This window comes from Phoca vitulina, unplaced genomic scaffold (genome assembly GCF_004348235.1).
Source record: "Phoca vitulina isolate PV1807 unplaced genomic scaffold, GSC_HSeal_1.0 scaffold16, whole genome shotgun sequence".
NCBI classification, from domain to species: Eukaryota; Metazoa; Chordata; class Mammalia; order Carnivora; family Phocidae; genus Phoca; species Phoca vitulina.
Genome location: NW_022589719.1, coordinates 22,992,158 through 23,003,809, shown reverse-complemented (window position 1 = coordinate 23,003,809; position 11,652 = coordinate 22,992,158). Strand labels below are relative to the sequence as shown.

At 49.3% G+C, this 11,652-nt stretch overlaps 1 protein-coding gene across 3 annotated transcripts in view; it reads right to left on the bottom strand.

Moving 5' to 3' along the window:
• Positions 1-828: 828 nt before the first annotated feature.
• Positions 829-11,652, bottom strand: part of CRY2 (cryptochrome circadian regulator 2) — a 34,999-nt gene continuing 24,175 nt past the window's right edge. For 2 of the 3 annotated variants that reach the window (XM_032413987.1, XM_032413989.1), the window contains exon 12: positions 829-3,116. The gene's annotated coding sequence lies outside the window, so the exon portion shown is untranslated. Of the gene's footprint in view, positions 3,117-11,171; positions 11,505-11,652 lie in introns of those variants that run through there. The other variant, XM_032413988.1, reaches the window with a different exon arrangement.

The window sequence follows — 11,652 nt, the reverse complement described above, 5'->3', positions numbered from 1 at the left end:
GAGGCCAAGCCAAAGCCACATTAGAGAGAAGCCAGGAGAAGCGAGAGGGAAGGACAGGTCCAGGTCTTGGTGGGAAGGAGCTTCAAAGCAGAGCTAAGAATGAGATGAATCCCAGGGCCAAGTTCCTCCCTTTCCCCCCTTTCTCACTCTGTGCAGGGCAGTTTGTGTATTCTTGGGCCCTGTCTGAGCCCCTGCCCACATGAAGTTGGGGTGTGGTGTGAGCTAACAAAACTCTTCCAGGGATCCAAGGCTAGAAACCATCGTAGAAAAGCCCACGTACACTGCAGAGAGAGGCCACTCTCTGGCCAGATGCCATGAGACAAAGCCAGCATCCAGGCCCTGGGCTTGGCCGTGGGCAGGTCTCCAGCACCTAGCTAGCGTCAGTGTGTGCCGCTGGCATCCCCTCCACGCCACACAGTGCTCAAGTGGCTGAGCTGAGATGAAGGAAGGCTTGAGGGCCTGGAGAGAACCCTGCCGCTGCCTGAGGTCGGCCCTGGGGCTTAAAGTGGCCCGAGAGGCTGAGTCACTGCAGGATGGCACTCAGGAACTTCATCCTGGGCCTGCAGTGCTCTGTACCATTCTGACTGACTGACCCCCCAACTCTGGCCAAGCTCTGGAGCTGCCACTAGTCTGTCCTGCCTGCTCACCTACGGGCCTCCCGCTTCCTCCATCTCTATCCATCCCTCTCCTCCCTGCCGAGTCTGAGGAGGGGTGAGAAGCTTCTGGTTCCAGCAGAACCAAGATGGTCTGGCATAAGGCTTCATTCAGGCTCAGCCTTACTGACTCCTTCCCAGACCTCCCACAAGATTGACGACAACACAGCTTTGCTCAGACAGGATCAGACATTTATGAAACAAGTGAATATTCACAAACTGTGGGAGAAACACACCTTCCCAGTAATAAGAAAATCTCTGTATAAAGTGCATTTTGCCTGCGACCATCTCTTCCCCATGCTGGCCCTTGGATTAGGATTTGGGTCAATGTTCTGTGGCAGCCCCGGGGACAGCTGGGCCAGAAGAGGGGAGGCATGAAGCCATCGTGGAGCTCTGGGCCACTGGATGCACCCTCCCCTTACCCCAACCCTCCCAGCTCCGGGAGTGGACCGCTCTATTCCACTGGGAATGGGCCAGCTTGCCAGGGATGGTGAAGGAGGGGGAGGTGGTCCCGCCAACTTGTACCTCAGGGAAAAGGGCCATCATCTAATAGGCAGGAAAAGGGAAACATCCTGGTATTTGCAGGTGCTGCTAAACAAGTCCTGACTCTGGCCCCAAGCCCTCTGGCATTCTCAGTTTCTCAAAATAGCCCTTCCAGACTCGCTCTCCTCCTCTTCTGGCAACAGCCCCCAATCCTCTTTCTTCCTGGTTGGGGCTAGGGGAACAGAGAAGCCCCCAACTCAATGCTCTGAATAGACATCATCACCCGTGCCCTGCTTCCCCCACATGATTACAGGACATTTCTAGTGGGGGTAACATACATACAACAGTTGGACTCTAAAGGCAGCTTTCTGGCTGAGAAAACCTGAGGACATCTCAGGAAGAAGCCTGTCAAGGTGCTGGACAGCTGAGGGAACAGAGGCCTGACCCCAAGGTTCCGGTCCGAGGACAGAGGAGGACAATGAGGGACAGGGCAAGGGCCAAGGGAGTTAACAGCTATGAGGCTAGGAAAGGTCACAGGGGAGGTAGAGAGGAAAAGGCCCAGAGGCCAGCTTAATGTTACACATGAGGACAAAAACCCAAAGAGGAATTAGCCTCTCAGTTACACACGCACCTGTACGTACACACACACACGTGCGCGCACACACACACACACACACACTTTGTGGCTCAAGTGCAGGCCACAGGGTGGAAGGAAGACTTGCTCTAGCTGACCACACAGTCCTTTTCATTATGTCTTTCTCAACACAGGCCTTCAACAGTGGGAGGGTTGAGGTGGGAGGCCAGGCCACTCCTGGAATGCAAGGCCTTGGCTTCTCTGGGTCAAACCTCCCACCTGCTGCCTCTGGAAGGGTTGGTGTCCTGGGTGAGATCTCAACTCGGACATTTCCCAACTGTCCCTGGCAGTTCCCACCCGAGTGCACCTGCCGGGGTCCTTGGTGTCCAGCTACTGGGAGAGCTGACACGGCAGCTTGGCTGCTGATCAGTCCCAGGCAGGCCCCAGAGGCCTACAGACCACGGGACAGAATGGCTTTCCCGGCTGGGTGTCAGCTGACCTCCGTGGCAGCGCTGTGGTGTGGCCAGGGGAGCCAGGGGGCTTTCTGCCACCAGGAACCTGGCTTCTTCCTGGTGGAGGCGCTGAGTCTCCACAGTCAGCGCTGAGGCTGGCGCTCAGCTTCTGAGGAAGAAACAGTAAAAGCTGGGATTCGATTCCTAACCTGAGGTTTTCAGCCCCAGAAAGGTGGATGCACTTTTTAGGCTAGAGTCTCCAGTACGGTGTACATGGCACTGGTCAGGTATCTGGGTGCACCTCCCGATGATGGTGGCAGGTTTTCAGATCTGTTTACAGCCTCACGCTCAGTCCCAGATGCCTGAGAGGGCTCCGGAGGACCCAGTGGCAGGAAATTTTAAAATAAGGAAGAAGCCAGACCAGGTGATTGTATCTGGACAGCATCTGTCCCCTCCAGCCTGCCCAGCCTTCCGCGTCATGAAGCAGGAACACTGCAGGGCCCTGGCTGCTTCTAGAATCCTATGCTCTGGACAAAAGCCAGCAATGCTGCCCTCCTGCTCCTCAGTCTGCTGTGATGAGAGAGGGATGGGGTGGGGTGGGGCAGATGCCAGAATCCCAGCTAGGGTCCTGCTACTCTTCTATTCAGACAAGGCAGCTGGCTCCCAGGGGCAGGTCTGGCTGAAAGTCACCGCCATGACCTCCAGCCTGGCGTCTGGAGGCTGAGGTGAAGCTGCTACACGTAGCCCTCCAGCCCAAGCAGTGTTCGGAATCACAAGAGTGTAAACAGATGCATGCACACGCACACAGGCACACCCTCCCCCGCACACGCGTACACACACGCACACATGTCCGCTCCGTCTCGGTCGGTGACCAGCTTTGCTGCAGGTCGCACTCTGCTGCCGCGGCGGCTGCTCGGGCTCCCAGGCTTCGCTCACGGAGCTTCAGTGCTGCGGCTGCGAGAGAAAAACAAGTGCACAAGGGAGCGCTCAGGAGGCTGCTCGGTTGCCCGGGGACACAAACTCCTCGGGCCGCTTCTCCGGGGACAATCAGACCAGGAACTAGGAAGAGCCTGGCGTGAACTGCATGGGCCACAGTACCTGGGATGCCACCGGGGGCCTGACCACTGCCCTTCGGAGGCAGTGACGCAGGACAAGCTCTCCCTGCAGGCCCTCTGAGCCTCCCTGGTTCCGGGGCTCAGGGCAGGAGGAGGAGGCCATACGGACTCACCTGAGGCCTTGGGTGATACTCGCTCAGAGGACAAGGGCAGTTTTCAAATCGAGGCACAGTGGCAGCTGCCAGAGACACTCAGAAAACAAGCCGGAGGAGAGAAGCCAGCTGGGACCAGTAATTTGAAGATAAAGGCAATGACTGAGTTTAGAATCAGCAGGTGAGCACATTTCCACATAGAGACAAAAGAACCCTGGCACTGTGTGAGAATACTGGGGGGGGGGGGGTGTATCATGGAGACACAAGGAGGAGTCATTTTCAGTATTTATAACATCCTGAACTTGGAGCAGAGGGAAGAAATGGCCTCATGCCTGATAACAGAGGACAGGGTAAGCCAGTCATAATGCTGGGTTGCCTGTTTAAATCGTTCTAGTGTATCTCAGAGTGTACAGAGACATGCGGGGTTCCATTAAAGGTTTTTAGCTTAAATGATGGTGAGGCAGATGATAATAAGGCTCACTGTACGTAGGGTCGGTCAGGCACTATACAGTTGTATTTTTTTTTTAAAGATTTTATTAATTCATTTGACAGAGAGAGAGAGCACAAGCAGGGGGAGTAGCAGAGGGAGAAGGAGAAGCAGGGAGCCCGATGCGGGGCTCGATCCCAGGACCCCGGGATCATGGCCTGAGCCAAAGGCAGACGCTTAACCAACTGAGCCCCCCAGGCGCCCCTATACAGTTGTATTATGGCTGAACTGTGTCCTCCCCCAAATTCATATGTTAAAGGCCTAAGCCCCAGTGCCACATAATGTGACTGTATTTGGAGAAAGGGTCTTTAATGAGGTAATTAAGTTAAAGTGAGGTGATTAGGGTAGGCCCCAATCCCATATGACTGGTGACCTTATAAGAAGAGGAGATTAGGACACAGGCACACACAGAAAGAAGGCAGCCATCTACAAGCCACGGAGAGAGGCCTTGGAGGAAACCAACCTGCCAGCACCTTGCTATCAGATGTCGAGCCCTCAGAACTGCAAGAGAATACATTTCTGCTGTTGAAGTCCCCACTCAGTGGCACCTTACTATGGCTGCCCTCACAATCTAATATAGCTTGTGATCCTGTTAATCCTGAAGATATGGTCTCCATTTTTACAGATGAGAAAACAGAAGGTAGAGAGGACAAGTGGCCCAGGATGACAGCATCAAAAGTCGCTGAGCCAAGCCAGGAGACCCAGGTCTGATGCCAGCACCCGTATTTTTACCATGAAGCAATCTATCATAGTATTGCTCATCAAGACTTATAGAGGATATAAAAGGAAACTCAACATGGTGGCATGAAGGCCAATACACATCCGAGCAACAACAGAACTTCGGAATTTAACAGAAGAGGGAAAAATGCTCTGAAGAGTCAAAGACACTGGAGTCAGAGATTCAAAATCAGTCTTCTGACACATGCAACCCTTTGAAGACAAATGTGAAATCTGAAGAAGATTTTATCTGGATGATGATAAGTTATCTAGAAGCTAGGGAAAATAAAGAGCAAACGTGAGGGCGGGTACTTGAATGGGTTAGTACTGAGTGCCTCATTCTTTAACATATGTATTATTTTCAATAAATTTTTTCCTTTAAGCTTGTACCATAATAAGCTAGCCATGTTTTTCCTATAAATAAATGTATCAGTTTCTAAAACACGCACATGTTTATTGAGACATGCTGTGATATATATTTTACACACAGGTCTCGCTCTGGCCTCTGTTAAGCCAGAGATGACTTTGCTTCTGAAACTGCAAATTTCAGGATTGGAGAGCATACCGGAACAGGTCCTTTTCCTGATACCTCTGTTTATCGTGTTTTCTCCACCTTTTGGGATAGGGGAAGATAAAGAGTGTATAAAGATTCCTTAGAACACAGGCTCTTACTCTGGGGTTCTTGGACTCTTTAGTGGTCCAAGGATAGGCTTAAGGGGCAATCCATGAGGCCCTTGAAGATTGGTGCACATTTTCGTGTGTGTGTGAATAGCTACCACTTTCTGGGGAGGCTCCAACCTTTATCAGACTCTCCGAAGCATGGGTAACACCAATAGGGTTTGCAAACTAATGCCTACATATGGTTGGAAAAAAATATATTACTAAATTAATTTCACTTATTTCTCAATTCAGTTACTAGAAATTTAAAATTATACTTGGGGCATGCATAGTAGATCTGACAGGGCTGATCTAGAGTTTGAAGCAATGAAGTCCTTGTAACTAGGGAGAGAGAAAGCCTCCTCTTTTCCAGATTCTCTGATCAAACACCTGGCAATCTAATTGTGTAGGCAAATTGTTTAATTGTAGCCAGTGATCGTCATAGCTTCTGGCAAATTTGTCTCTTAAGTGCTTCCAATAGCTGCTTATAGAGCTAGGGCTTAGCAACAGAAGGTGAGTGGCTCAGAGGATATTGGGTATGTGTTAACAGACTAAGGATTTCCAGGCTCCCTCTCCATCTTGATCCTACAAGGGAAGGATGCACTTAGTTCATTGGGCAATGGCACTCCACGGTGGCTGTCCAGGGTCTGTATGGGGCCTTTATGGAAGAGCGGACAAGAGGCCTGCCTTCACTCCTGAGATCATGTGAATAATGGATCCACATACTTGCTAACAGCATTGGCTTGCTTTTGGTTAAAAATGCCCTTTTCAGGGACAGGTTTAATTCAAATACTTAGACGGTCTTTTTACCAAAAAGCATCAAAATCCTTTCTCTCTCTCTCTCTTTTTCTTTTTTAGCTGTTCATCTTTATTATATTTTCTTGGGGGATGGCCTAAGACTTCCCAGGTCACTGAATGTATAGAAAACACTATTTTTTAATCAGGTGACTTTGTGAGCATCTTTAATCAAATTTATAAGATTATTTTCTAATATGCTTTGCCTGTCAACTTTCTTGGTGATTCTTTTACACCCCACAGTGAAAATGACCCATCATACAATCTGTTGACGGCATTCACTGAATTTGAATTAGGCTTATCATGAATCTCATGTACTTTAAAGTATGATAATCAAGAGGCTATGTTCTTTCATGTGCAGCATTTCCCTTTGCTATCTGGCATACACTGGTAACGAGTGGGAATTCCAGTCTACTACGAGAGCCTAAGATATACCCGGTTGCCTCCACATCTAAAATCCGAGCAATGCATTTGTCAGCTCCTCAAGTATTCCGCATCACAATTCAGCATTTTCCAAAGGAAAACAACAAATGCCTAAACTGAGAAAGGAAGCAGTCAGGTGGCTATAAGGCTAACACTTCAGACCCATGCTGACTTGGGCATAATTGTGTTACGGGCAGGCTCGGGAAGGGAGCTGATAGTGTGTGGCCACGGATAAGCCCCTGTGACCCAAGTCCCTCTATGACCGGTTCAAAACCACAAACACAGAACACCAAGGTCTGCAAGAACCAGCTTGTTCTTGTCCACAAAGTTGGTCAAAGGCCCTAGTCAACTAGTTCCTCAAGCTGCTTGGTCAGCAGGTAACTAGACGGTTCCCGTGCTCTTGTTCTCAAGCCAGAGCATAAGTCTGCAGAAAAAAAGGGGCTGGGGAAATGAAATGAGGCCCTGCAGGAAAAGTGATGACAGCAGCACTAAAAGAAAGGGAAGAACAGCTTGGGGGAAGCACCAAGGGGAAAATCAACTCATGAAACATGCGCTGAAAAATCACTCTCTCAATTGTCCAACTCTTTCAACCTGTCATTAAACACAAGAGCCCCAGAAGCAGCTGCTGGAACACAAAGTGAGTTAATACTGCCTCCCTCAGTGCACCCAGTGTTAAGATTACCCCCCGGGGACCTGTGTACCAGATGCTAACAAGAAAGCCCAGTGTGTGAGGCCACCGTGCCCCTGATCCTAGTCTAGGACAGGTGTGCGGATGAAGTGCACGCAGGAGCTTGCGTCAGCAGAGGATACGCAACAGCTCGAGGTTGGCGGAAACTTCGTTTGGAGCCTGTAACCAAGTCTCAGGGCCCAGGAGCTTGAAAGGGGCAGAAGGCTTGCTACACTCCCAAGTTAGGAACGGGGAAGAAAAGAGGTGCAGCTGGGCCCTGATGGGCCAGGATGGGGTACAAAGCTGGGCTCTCAGCTCCGTCTCTTTCCTCATGTCAATGACACACTTTCCCTTCCTGCACCATACAAATCCTACAGCAACAGGCAGGGGGCATCAGTCAGCCAACAGCTGCCGGGGACAGGGTGGGGGCCAGTGCAGAGGGACACCACCATGCGTCCCAACTTCTCATTTCCAGGGTGAGAAGTGGAGAGGGGAGGCAGCTCGGCGGGCAAAGGCTCCCAGGCCATAAGCGGCAGGACGGCAGTGCGCTGGCTGGTCTGAGCGGGAAGCCCGGACACCACACTGTGTCCACCTCCACTGTGTTGGGTTTCAGACTGCCCACTGCCTTTCACACATGCTGGTTCACATAAGGAGGGATACACAACTGAAGAAGTGCCAAAATGACGAGGTGATCCCAGAGGTCAGGCTTTCCGCAGTGAAGCTCCAGGGCTAACCCAGCTCTGTGAACTGTGGGCAGGGGAGGGGAGGGGCGATCCTTGGCCAGGAGCCTTTTGCATTCAGTGGGGCTTCTCTCAACAGATCGCAGTGTACCAGCTGACGGGCAAATGGATCATGTGAGCTGGTTCCCCATGGTAAAATGTTTGGACCAATAAGAAAAATCTGTACACAATTGGAGGCTAATGGAATCCCGGGCAGTCAGCAGCTTTGGGTATTATGGGGAAGCCTCTGAAATGATAGCTATTTGGGGACTGGCTTATTTTTCTGTTTAGTGAACACTGTACAATAAAACCAGATGCAGAACAGACATCGGTGTGGGTTTTAGGTAAGCATGAAACCTACTGATATCAGGGCGTGTTTTACACTGTAAATATTGTCTGCCCTGTGAACTGCCACAGGTCTGAGGCACTAGAAATAACAGAACCACGAAACGATAGAGCTCAGAGCTAAACAGGGCCTCAAAAGGTTCAGGATGGAGCCTTCAGGCTGGTAAAGATTGATTAGTCACACTTTACAGATACAGCGTCTCAGAAAGGCTAAGTACCCTGCTCCAAGGCACACAACTAAAACTGACTGAGAGACGAGGGGAGAAGGGGCAAGCCTGCTTCTCAGTATAACACGGTGTCAGCTTAGGCCATGTGATCACAGCTGCGTGGTCCGCTTAGCCCAGAGTGCTGCCTCTGACAAATGTAACAAAAATACAATCCAACATGCCCTGAGAAGCGTGGGCAAGATGGGAACGTGATTTCATCTCCGTGGTGCATTTATTTGTTCAAAGGCTTTGCGTGCATATGGTTTTGCATTTTCTTCCCCTGCCGTGTATGCTCAATGCAGGGCAGGTGACGAGATGCTATTCTCACTGTTTTACTGATGGGGATGCTGAACGCCCTGAGGGCCAGGCACTACCGGCAGCGGACCCTGAAACACAAGTATACTCTCTTCGCTCGGGGTTTCCAAAGAACACATGACTTCCTCTCCAGTCTGTCTTGTCCTCTGGCCTCCTGGCCCTCACTTCTGAGCAATTAGCCATGATGAAGGGCACAGTAAGCCTTGAGAATCAGTCCTTAAGATCCCAATAGGCCGAAGAATTATTTCCTGGAGAGCAAGGCCAGAGACAGGCTGACCTCCATACCCTTGTAATGTTTTCACTTGAGGCCATGGCTATCGCCTCTCAGCTGGCCCCCCCACTGCCGCCGTTTCCTCTGCAGGACCCAGCCCAATGCTTCCAAAATTCCAGTTTGATCATTTCACTCCTGTTCCAAAATGTTCCTTAGTGTCCAGAGTACACCAAGGATTCACCTGCCTGACATTTAAGACCCTTCATGATCCAACCCAATAGTACCTTTACATTCTTCTAAAATAATAATAACAATACCTGAAATAATAATACTGGATACTTATGAACTTATGAGCCAGGCATTGGGCTAATTGCCTTGCATATTACCTAGACACTGTTACCAGTATCCACACTTCCTTGGTACCAAAACCTAGATTTTGTTCAGTGGCTCATGGGCCTGACACAGACAATGAATCATGATTACTCTAAGTCAGTGATTCTCAAAGTACAGGCCCAGAACAGCAGCATCATCAGCTGCTGGGAACTTGTTAGAAATGCAAATTCTCAGGCCCCACCCCAGACCTACTGAATCAGAAATTCTGGAGGTGGGGCCCAGCAATCTGTGGTTTAACAAATCCTCTAGGGGATTCTACTGCTTACTCAAGTTGGAAAACCAATGGTCTAAGCCAATCCTGACAATCTGGATCCCCACTTCCCATGTTGGGGGCGGCTTTGTGACTTAGTCTGGGCTCATGAGACCAATGTGAAAAGCTGGGGGAGGGGTATTCTGGGAAAGCTTTTATTTTCTTGGTAAAAAGGAAGAGAGGCATCCCTTGACAATCTTAATAAAAATTGCAAACCTCCACTGTGCCCCAACCTTTACTCTCTATCTCCTTACCAACTTTAATTTTTCTTCATCCCACTTAGAGCCTCTTGACTCTACTTGTTTATTGTCTGTTTCCTCCACCAAGATGTACCCAAAAGGGAAGCCCTTTGTCAGTCTTGTTCAGCATGTCCCAATAGCCCAATGAGAACAGTGTCTAGCAAACTGTGCTCAAAAACTTGGTGTGTTTATTGATGAATAAGTGCAGCTGTCTCTGCTATTCCTCTTCTTTCTTGCTTTGAATGAGGAATTGATGGCTGAGGCTATGGCAGCCACCTTTAGACCATGAAGCAAGAGAATCGCAGAAAAACTGGCTCTGACATTGCTGAACCACCAAGCAATGCCCACCTCAGGGCCTCTGGTTAGGGAAGAAAAATAAATCCCTATTTGCTTGAGCCACAGCAGTCACTCCTAACAGCCCCACGCACTCCTACGTGACAGATATATTTAATAAATTTAACCTTTGCAACAACTGAATTTAGAGGTGAGGAGCGAAGTCTCATAGCAGTTAAGTAATTTGTATAAGATCATGTGATCCTGAAGCTATTTTTCTTATCTGAAATGCCCTCCTTGTGGCCTAAATCCAACTCACCTTTCAGCCCCAAGTGTAAACGTCTGTGTCGCATTCCCTGATCACCTCAACAGCCGGCTTAAGGTAAGCGTGTGCAGTCTAGATCATCAGTCTAGGAATTATAAGTTATTTGTCTTCTTTTTCTAAGCAGACTGTTAAATGCTTGTGGATGGGCATCATAACACATCTTATATGCTTACGTTCTTCCTTACACACCTGCTGGCAACAATTTCATTCTGAATTGGATGCCATTAGCTTACTGAGCAACTTTGACCCAGACATTTAACCTCTCTATTCTTTGATCTTCTCACCTGAAAGTCAGAGTACCAGCCTGGCAAGCTCCAGATTTGTAAGACAGAATGAACTTTGCTTAGTATTACAGAGCTAAGAGATAACAAAGAGAGTAGTAGTTCAGATACTATCTAGTAGTATCTAAGTAGTATCTAAGGCTGCCGGTGCTTCTAGAACAAACCAGTACAAATCTATCAGCAATGTCTATGACAAAGAGCCTAGTAGGGTAAAGGGCACAAGCATCAAACACTCGCTGTCTTACCCAGCACTCAAGCTTCGACACTCAAACCAGATGGGCCCACCTGGCCCTGAAATGGAAGGGTCGGCGGGGGGGGGGAAGAATCAATTGGCTCCACAGAGAAAAAAATCACTCTCCAGTCTAATGACGCAGATATGGTACATAAAGAACACCTGAGATGACTCACAGAGAAGAGTAATTTAAATTTCCCCAAGAAAGGCATGAAAGTCCCTTCCTCCTCTGTGGAAGGAGCCAGTTTTTGTTTTTTTTAATGACATTGACATTCAGGGGGCTTCCAAGCAAGCTGAGTGCTGACAGGGAAGTGCAGAGCCATGGCCACGAGGAAGGTGAGAATGGAGGAGTGGCTTTAAGAGGCACAGATGAGGGGCAGCCAGACTCTATCGGTCCTCAGCTGGGGCTGGGCCTACCGCCACACACAGCCCTCTGCCTTTCTTCCGAAGGTGAGTGCTGCCCTCCGCTGGCCTGCCTATGGGACAGAGCCTGTCCGCGGTAGCAGCCGGTCCTGGAGCCTCCTCAGACCCTGCCCCGGGGCGGTTTCTCCCACAGCTTCACCTCCGGGGCTCTGCTTTCTTTTTGTTGGATTTGACCCACTTTGATAAGTAGAAAGAGCCAAAAAACATTTTTTTCCTTAGTTGGTAAAGAAAGAAAAAGCCTTTACTTTTAAATTTCCTTTTAAAATTTAAAAGGTATACAAGTCAGAATGGTAGAAATTTAAAGTTGAAATCCTAAAAAAAATCA